This window comes from Acyrthosiphon pisum, chromosome A3, assembly GCF_005508785.2.
Source record: "Acyrthosiphon pisum isolate AL4f chromosome A3, pea_aphid_22Mar2018_4r6ur, whole genome shotgun sequence".
In the NCBI taxonomy this organism is placed as follows: domain Eukaryota; kingdom Metazoa; phylum Arthropoda; class Insecta; order Hemiptera; family Aphididae; genus Acyrthosiphon; species Acyrthosiphon pisum.
In genome coordinates, this window is record NC_042496.1 from 16,683,326 (window position 1) to 16,693,431 (window position 10,106).

Sequence of the window (10,106 nt, forward strand, 5' to 3'; positions counted from 1 at the left end):
GCTCTTCATTTAGCTACTAAATTTCAAAAGGAGCTATACATCTTTTTCCTTTTAGTACTAAAAATTATTTAATTACTTTTATTTAAAAAAAAATGAACGAAAAAATCATTCATGTTCCTCTAAAAAGTGAACCAATTATTTTTTGTGTAGTATTTGGTTTCTATCTATTATTATTTATGACTAATAACTATATTATTATTCATTATCTAATTACCTATTATTGCCAGATGTTTGATGCACTTATATGCAGCTTTGCAATATAAGTAAATGTAAGTGTAGGAAAGCAAGACAGACTCTAAAATTCTAAGTGCCAAGTGTTGTATGTGCCAATCCAGAAGACAAATTGTTTGACTTTACCAAAGCACTAAAACAACTTCAAAAAATTAGAGATACTATTCCAAAAATTGTCGAAAAGAACAAGCTGTCCATAAAAAACAATATGACATAAGTCACAAAAATATTAATTTCAAACCGGGACAGAAAGTCTTAATAAAATTTAATTTCAACGAAAAAGATAAATCAAACAAAAACTAGCAAATAAATAAAGAGGCCCTTTTACCTTTATTGAAAAATTATCATTTAATTTTAAACAGAAAAAAAACCATAGATACCATACATGTGCAAAGAATGAGCATTATTATTGTTTCATTATACAATTTATTTAATTGCATTAATATCAATAAAACCTTTTATTATACATTTTTTTCTGATATATACAAGTATATGTATATGGGTGATCATTTAGCATCATTATTTTATACAAGTGTTTAATTCAGTTTTTGGTTCTAGATGTTTTTTAAAAACCTCACAGTCGTTGCGGTAATCATCAATATTAGCACAAAAGAAGATATAGATGTAATTGTATCGCCCGGAGCCTTTTTTGACGAGGTACCAGAGGCCATATTATACAACAAAAGCATTCCTCTAATCTACAAACAGCAATTTCAAGACGATGACCCAGATGACAATTTGGAAAGTATAAAAATAACTGGGGGGTTGAAAACTACTGTGAAAATAAAAACACGAACTACTGCAAAATTGTTAGCCAAACACTAGATATATTAATCACTATTAATTAAAACATAAGAGAGAGCGATACAAAAACGTTGGATATAAATAAAGGCTTATTAAATAGTAGATCTAAAAGGGGAGTTCAATTTTTCGGGAATTTATATCACTTTTGTTGTAATGTCGCAACAGAAAAACAATTAAAAACCTTTTACACAAATGAAGAAATTTTAGATCAACAAATTATCAAATTTAAAAACATTTTTGCGTCAGATCATAAAGATCTAATAAAAACTTACCTACAGAACTGAATACACAAAAAAAACTAAATACAATATAAAATTATTGAAGGATAATTTTTCAACATTTATAAACGAAAAATAAATAAATAACTTACAAGAAAAAACAAATCGGGAAAAAATGGTTCAAGGTATCCAAGAAATAATTTACAATTTAATGTCAGTAATCCTAAAATTTACAAACAATGAAAGAGATACTAATATTCCAGTCTTGTTAAGTATTCGAATAAATGTATTCAAATAAAAGTATTTGAATATTTTTTTTGTATTTGAATACGTATTCTGAATATTTTTATTTGTATTTTTTATTCATTAAAAAAATTCTTTTTTCCGATTCAGAAAAATAGTTTTAAATTTGTGATAAGACATATTATAAATCATGAACATTGAACATTAATTTTATACTTTAAACGAAATATAATATTGGCCAATGATATGATTATTTTTATAAACGCCAATGTGTTGTAGCCCGTATGGCCCGCATTGGCCAAATCATATGTGGTCAAAATGTATAAATAACTTATGATTACGTTATATGTTTAATTATTAATTCATAAATGTCAATTACCAATCATTCAAAAACTGACAAAAACTATTTGTGAAAAAAAGTATTTTCATAGTATTCTGAATATATTTTTTAAGAACTATTCGAATATGTATTACGAATACTAAATATAAGTATTCTTTACAAGACTGTAATATTTATTTACACTGTAAGCTACAAAAAATTCCAGCAAGAATCATAAAATCAAAAATACTGTATAATGACTTAACAAAATTAAAAAGAGCAATCAAAAAAGATGGATATGAATTAACTATACCATTAGAACATTTTCATACATATTATAACTTACCAATTACCAAATATCAATTTTCAAAATCAAAAATTCTTATTAAAATTAAAATAGGTACTCGTCCAAGAAAAATTGACAAAATGGAAACTATATCAATACATTCCAACTCATTTTAAGTTCCATGAGTCGACTTGCATTATATACTCAGAAAAAACATATATTGCGAAAAGTTCTATGAATGATGAACACAGGATATCAGGAATCGGCTTACAACACTATGACCCACCGATCACGGACCTATGTTATATTCCCAAATTTTCATCGGATATTACTTTTTCCCCAAAATGCGTAAAAGCAATTAAAAAAAAAAAAAATTAAATATAATATAATCAATATTGTTATTTCCAATGCATTAAACAATATGATGATGACACAATAATAATAAAATAAATAGGATTAAATACATACGCCATAACTAATCCACAACCTACCTTAAGCATAAAAAAAGAAATATTAAACATAACCAAAACAGAAGAACTTAAATTAAATTACAATCACCCAGGATTAGTAAAAATAACCTTTCCTTGCAACTATGAACTATTAAGAAATTATATTTTCTATTTTAATACCAAAAATGTACCCCTGCGAAACCAACAATTTGAATACATACTCAGTTAAAAGGGTACTACCAGTATCATGGATAAAAATTAAATCATTGAATATAAGCCATCATGAAAATAAAAAAGAAAGTATAGTTTTTTCGAACTTGATGGAAATTTTATATCAAAATTGGATCGGTGAAATCCCTAATTTTCACATGACAAAAAAATACAAGACCCCAAAAAATATTTTAACGATATAATACTAAAGAAAATGCTACAACCTCTAATTGACGATTTCCTAGGCGACATTATTTATATTACATGGGTAACCATACTTACCATAATAATGGGATTTATAGGATACAAAATATACACCGTCATTATAAAAATAGATATGTTAACTGTGCCCCCTCCTGTTCCACAAAGATAATTATTCAAAAATAAATATAAAAATAATTAATATACTCGTTTCACTTTAATGAAACAAATTTGTTGTATAAAACTATAAAATAACCACAATGCAAGACCAATTTTAAAATATGTTCGAACATCATAGTTTTATTATAATAAAATATAAACTATATAATATTTAATAGGTACTTACTCAAAAAAAAAATCCATTTCACACAACTAAAAATCGAGTTTATCAATATAAATGAACCAAATAGCTATTATACTAGCTCCGTCTAGTATTCTTTTATATATTTTTTATATAATTATATAAATACTTGCATAATATGATTTTTAAATCGTTCAAAAACACAAATTAGGTAAAGTTAATTGTTGATAAATTGATTTAATTAATTCTGTTACTCAAATTTCTACTAATGACACAAAATACAATAAAACAAAATTCAAAATGTCACAATATGCACAATAATATGTTATGTAAACAGTAAATACCAGCGTATAGACTATAGATCAAAAAATATAATTGATAATTTTTCTATTGATATAAATTATAAGCAAAGCAATGAATTTATTTAACTTGATCACAATATAAAAATGACAGCATGACAGTGGTTAATATTTTATTCAAAGTTGAATTTATTATTAATTCATTCTAAATTATAAAAATTATAAATTCAGTAAAAACGTCATTGGATATAGTGCGTTATTAAAAAAATGACCGATCCACAGTTGATATTTAAATAATTTTAATATAGGCAATAATTTGTTTTGGATTTAAAAAAAAAAAAAATAGTAATAGTACGTAGGTCGAAATCTGTTGTGTATACTAATTATTGTATGTTGTGAATGAACTAGACATTTATGCATTGAATTTTTTCATGATTAGATAATAATTAATAGCAATAATCAATTTCCAGCCTTATTTTCAATAAGAGTTAATGGATAACTAATTTTGTACAATTGGCAATATTACATTTTGGAATGTCATCCACTCATCCCTCACATACTAATCATTAGGAAACAGACTTTATTGTAATAAAAAAATCAAAATATGTGTACCTACTTTTACCATAAATCATAAAATATGAAAAAAAATTAAAAATATATAACAAAGTTGGTGACAATTTGTCGAATTGTTTTTGTTCTCACTGAACGATTGTTCCACATCGACTGATGTAATGGGGACATACTCATATTAGCTACATCAAGTGGTGTGAGTTCAACATTCAATGACTCTGTGAGAGATTTAGTAGTATATTATATGTATGTCTCTAATTATTTACATATTTTTAGTCCATGATTTGTCCCAAATACATTGCACATTTTTCTTTAATTAAATTTTCTCATACGTGTCGTTGAATTTTTCTTATTTATTTTATGCTTCTACAACAATGCATGAGCTTTCTGACAAGGGCATATTTTGGGTTTGAGTGGGAGGAAAGACGGTTATGAAATCTTTTATAAAAGTGTTTGGTTTCTTCATGGATTGTTTTTAATTTCGGGTCTGTGTGGAGAGTATGATTAGATATGTAAGGGGGAGCATTAATTATTTTTCTTTGCGCAATGTCTTGGAAGGAATTTTATTTAGATTTGTCTTTTTTGCACTTCCCCATAGTTGGATGCCGTTAAGTCCAGATTGGTTTTAGTAATGTATTGTAGATGAGGATATTAGAGGTTTGAGGATACGAAAACGGTTATTAAATGATAGTCTTTTTGCTCTAATATGGTGGGCCCATGTTAATCTTTTATAGTTTTATCTAGTGTAAACCCAAAGTCTTTAACTGTAGGAGAGGATGGGATTGGAGCACCGTATAGTAACCTTAGGAGAAGGAGCTAGTCTAAGTGTAAAGGTGATATGGTTTATTTTAAATCTCCATTTGGTATACCAATATTCAGGTATCTATACCTGAATTTTAGCATAGTATTTTATAAAAATTAATTACATAAATAATTTGGTATCTAAATTATCGTGAATAAAATAGCACTAAAGAGATAAATTTATTTTCAGAACTATTTTTTAGAACTGTGAGCATACCTACCTATAAAAATATTACCTAAATAATACCTCAAAATACAAATCTAGGGAAAAAAATCCCCAAAGCTCTACCTAACTGTTGGATACAGCTGTCTAAATTAATAATTAATAATAATAAAAAAATATAAAATTTGAATTATAACTATTATAATATTATCTTAATCACATAGCTAGATAAATTACGCAAAAATTGAAAAAAATTATGACAATTTAAAAATTTAAAATAATTATATTAATTTTATGTGATGTTTTTAAAATAGCTGGACACTAAAGAACTATATTTTGAACATCTCCATCTGATAAAAAATTTTCAATCTTTTTGATGTACTTCCGTAAAATCTTTAAAACAAACTTTGTCATTTCCTTAAGTGGATTTAAGTATTTCCATAATTACACAGTCACAGGAATAAAAATTACTCAGAGACAAGGTACTCTATACTGCACTATGTAAAGGAACTATAGAAGTAAACTAACCGTCTAAGATTTAACCGTAATCATTTATCGTTAACAATATAGGAACACAGTCCGCAGAGGGGTAATAAATAGACCACCAATAATATTTTTCTAGACTTAAGAAATTTTGTTCCGATCATTTATCATTTTATTATTTGTCAATCTTACTACTATAATGATTTTGATAAGTAGATTGTTATCTGTCGATAATGCGATTAACGGCTGTTATGCGTTCTGGACTCAAACTAATTGGTCAGTCGGTATTACATCGTAATCGCGTTATTGAGAGGACGCTACACAGACATTTCTTGTCTCCGTTTAGGATGTACAATTATATATAAGTAAACTTTGCAAACTCGACAAAGCAAACTTTGGGGATTTTTTTTCCGAATACCCAAAATACTTGGTACATATTTAAATTGGTGCAGATTCCAACACTATCCAATCTTTATTTAATTCTTCATTTAATTTGGTATAAAATAAATCATTTTTTTTCAACTGTCAACAATTAATATACACAATTCTAAAATTGATTTTGAATTTTTAAACAAAAAAAATCAATTATTATACCTATTCCTACTACAGATTAAGTTTAGATCAATTTAACTTTTGTTTCATTCAAGGAAAACCAATTCTAAGAACATTAGTTAGGAAATAAGATTGAAAACTATCATGATCAAAACAGTGAAGATTATATAATTTTGGTTAATACTTAATACTCTTCAATGGTTAAAACTTAAAACCCTCAATTATTAACAGTTAACACTCATTCTAACCAAACAGCACTATAATTCAAAATATGAGTAATTAAAACTAGTTAAGAAACTATGTTATGTAGTATTGAAGATTACATCATTTACTAACTATACTGGAAATGAACACCAATAAAAGGTTAGTTAATGAATTTGAATATAAACTATAACTTCAATGAACTGTAACCCTTGCCAATTAATGAAAATCAAAAATAACTAACCTTCTATAGTTTAATCACCAAAAACTTCAATGTATTGAATTTGAAAATGAATTGAAATTATTTATAATTTAAGTGATTAGTGGTAAATCGGTTACAAAAATTTAAGTACACATAATATGATGCAATACGTTTTTGTAGACACTCGACAGGAAACGGCAAAAGCCGACATTAAACATCCAGACTCCAGAAACGATAAGCATTCAACATTTCAACACTGAACACACCGTGTCACCATGACAAATTATATAGGTAAGTAAGGACCTCGTGATACGCATGTCTGTGACGTAGCATCTCTCCAACATGATGACTGGTGAAGTGGTGCCGTGGTGGTGGAGTCTTCGGCGGCGGCGGCTATTGCGGCTGTGACGGAGGTGAACCAATGAAAAATGGAGAAATATTTACGTCACAGATAATGGCTGAGTGGAGGGTGGGTGCGCGATTAATTCTTAAACCGGTAATATTGCTGACATACCTATATAATTTGTCATGCGTGTCACGACCGTCACTAAATCACACACATTACAGATAAGTAGATAAAGAAAAAAGTTTCAATTATCTTAATAAATTCTTCTAAGAATCAAGGTGTATTCTGTATTGTATCATATTATTGTATCAATACACCTTGCTTAGAATCTATTAACTATCTTTGATCTCTTATCAACGTCTAATGATTACATTTTATCAAGGCTGGGCATTAACGAGATAAAAAGTTAATTTTATTTTAACTTTTTAACCTAACTAGTTACTTTTGGCTTTTCATTGACTTAACTGTTAACTTTCTAATTTTCTTTTTTAATTAACATGAAATTAACGAGTTAATTTTTCATTTTAAGAAGTAAATTATGTTAATTTAATTTGTTTTTAATTTTATTAAATTTTACCAGGGATGGAAAACGTTATTAAACGAAAAAAAACAAAAAAACGAAAACAATTAATAAAACAAAAACAAAAAACAAATAAAAAACGATAACAAAAAATCCCAAAAATTGAAAAAAAATTTAATAACGAAATAAAAAACGAAAATAAAATATAAATTATAGTATTATACATTATTAAATTATACCATGAAAAAAAAAAATTCACTTTCTTTACTTTTTAATCTTTAACTTTAAAAACATTTTATTTGAATTTTCTAATTTTTATATAAATTATAATTTTGATTTAAAATTTAAATATTAAGGATAATTAATTTTAATTTTTAACTTTTAAGTGAATTTCTGTATTGGGCGTTACTATTATAGCTTAAAAGTTATAAGTTATAAGAATATTATATATTCTGTATATAATATATTCTATATACAACATAATAATATAAACAAAACAATATATATTATAATATATATTGTTTTTGATTAACGTTCTTAAAAACGTTATTTTCCTATTGTTCCAAATAACGTTTTGATAACGTTGTTATTTTAATTTTCAACTTTTAAGAGCATTTCTATATTGCACGTTATTAAAGTTATAAGTTATAAGAATATAATATAAAAAAAAATATATTATCAAAAACGTTATTTAGAAACAATAGGAAAATAACGTTTTTAAAAACGTTAGTCAAAAACAATATTTAAAAACATTAATCAAAAACGTTTAAAAACGTTAAACAAAAACTATATTTTTCAAATCAATAAACAAAAATTAAAACAAAAAAATTAAAAACGTTTTCCATGCCTGTATTTTACTGTTTCAGTCTATTTCGTTTTCATGTCAAAAAATATTTACCGTAAATTGTTTGAAGTTTAAAATTTATATCATTCGAATCTAACTTACATAGAAATACTGTATAAAGTAAAAACACTATAGTCTATAATTTAGTTTTGGGTTGGAAAAAAATTAAGTACACTAGCGTTGCGTGAACAAATTAACTTTTTTTTTAACTTTTTATGTTAGTGCATATTATTAACTTAACTTAACTGAGTTAAAAAAAATCATTAATTTGCCCAGCCTTGCATTTTATGGCCATACAATAATATTATTAAATACTGTATATTATACTGTGACGTACAAAAAGACCGCGCTATGACTTAATTTTCCGAGAGGGTGTACATTAATTTTTAAATATGGTAATCACAGCTCGATCTGACAGCCTTGAAAACCATAATATATATAGTAATAGCAAGGTGTATTTATAAATATTAATTGTAAATTAATAGTACATTTTTATGCGTAATATCTATAGCCGTGTTATTATCTTGAATATCTGGTAAATAGATAAATTATCTAAATCATGGTTTAAACCTGTGAACCACGGACTAAGATATATCGAAGTGCCTGTTTTACAATCGTAGTTCAAACCTAGGGTACGCCTAACCCACTGATTTTACCAACCGGATTCGGATTACCTTAATTTAACGATTGTAGTACGGGCATGTGGTCCATGTTTTGAACAATCCAAGAAATAAAGTAAAATCAAATTACTATCAAACAGTTCCTTGTTGAATGCCGATTTCCTACATATAATACCTAACCATATGTCTATGTACCTAAACCTAACAGCAACTGCTGGAAATCAAAATAACATCCCCGAATTTTTTTAACCTTCTACCAATCATTAGAACAACTGGGCAAGATGAGACAACCAACATGCAAATATTAAAACTTATTAAAAAATAAATTAGAATATAAGATAATTTAATGCAATAACAACAATAGCAAAACATGTATTACATACGCATCATTTAATTATTGTATTATAATATTATATAGGTAGCTGCAGGTATAAGACAAAATTTGTCCACTAATGACCCAAATTCTGAGGCTTATCCTTAAAAAGTAACACAACTAAAAGGATAATTGAACATTTTCGTAATATATAATTTCCAGATTACGCCATTACGGACGTTTACCACATATAAGATGTAACAACTAACAGGACTATCCGACTATTTAACAATTTTCCATTACAAACGTTGCTATATTTGTTAAATAGTCCTGTTACGCCCACTATATGGGCAATTTAATCAAATGTTTCAGTTAATTTTTAGTTATTTGTATGTAATAATTAGGGCTAGGATTTATATGCAATAAAAAATGATTAAATATGCATTTGGTTTATTAAAAATATGCAAAAATATGCAATAAAAATATGCTTAAATATACCAAATAAATATTATTTAAAAAAACACATTTTCTATAAATTAAATACCAATTAATAAAAATAAATATGTTAAACACTTAAATATAAAAACATTAAAAAAATTCTAAAGTCTTAAAATCTCTAAAATATTAATTGATATAAAATTGATAAAGCTACTCGAATGAATTACATGAAACAACTACATGATGTTTTAAATTTTCAAAAATGAACGATCTTCTGTTTGACCTTAATATGTTTTTTATATTTTGCTAAAACTCTCGTTCGACATCACATGACGTAATTTCTGCATATCTAAATTATGTAACTTCCCCAGGAGTCAGATTTGGAAAATCTTCATCTACATTGTTGCCATTTACAATATTACGTATCGTAGACATAGCTTTTAGCCCGGTATTTTTTTCTAACACATTTTTATATTTTTTGTCGATTTTTTC

General features: G+C 26.2%; 1 protein-coding gene across 1 annotated transcript in view; it reads right to left on the bottom strand.

Annotated features, from left to right (window-relative positions):
• The window catches only part of Lwr (lesswright), a 17,990-nt gene extending 11,211 nt beyond the window's left edge, over positions 1-6,779 (bottom strand). Inside the window, exon 1 of the mRNA NM_001136189.1 lies at positions 6,576-6,779. The gene's annotated coding sequence lies outside the window, so the exon portion shown is untranslated. The remainder of the gene's footprint in view (positions 1-6,575) is intronic.
• Between the last annotated feature and the right edge of the window lie 3,327 nt (positions 6,780-10,106).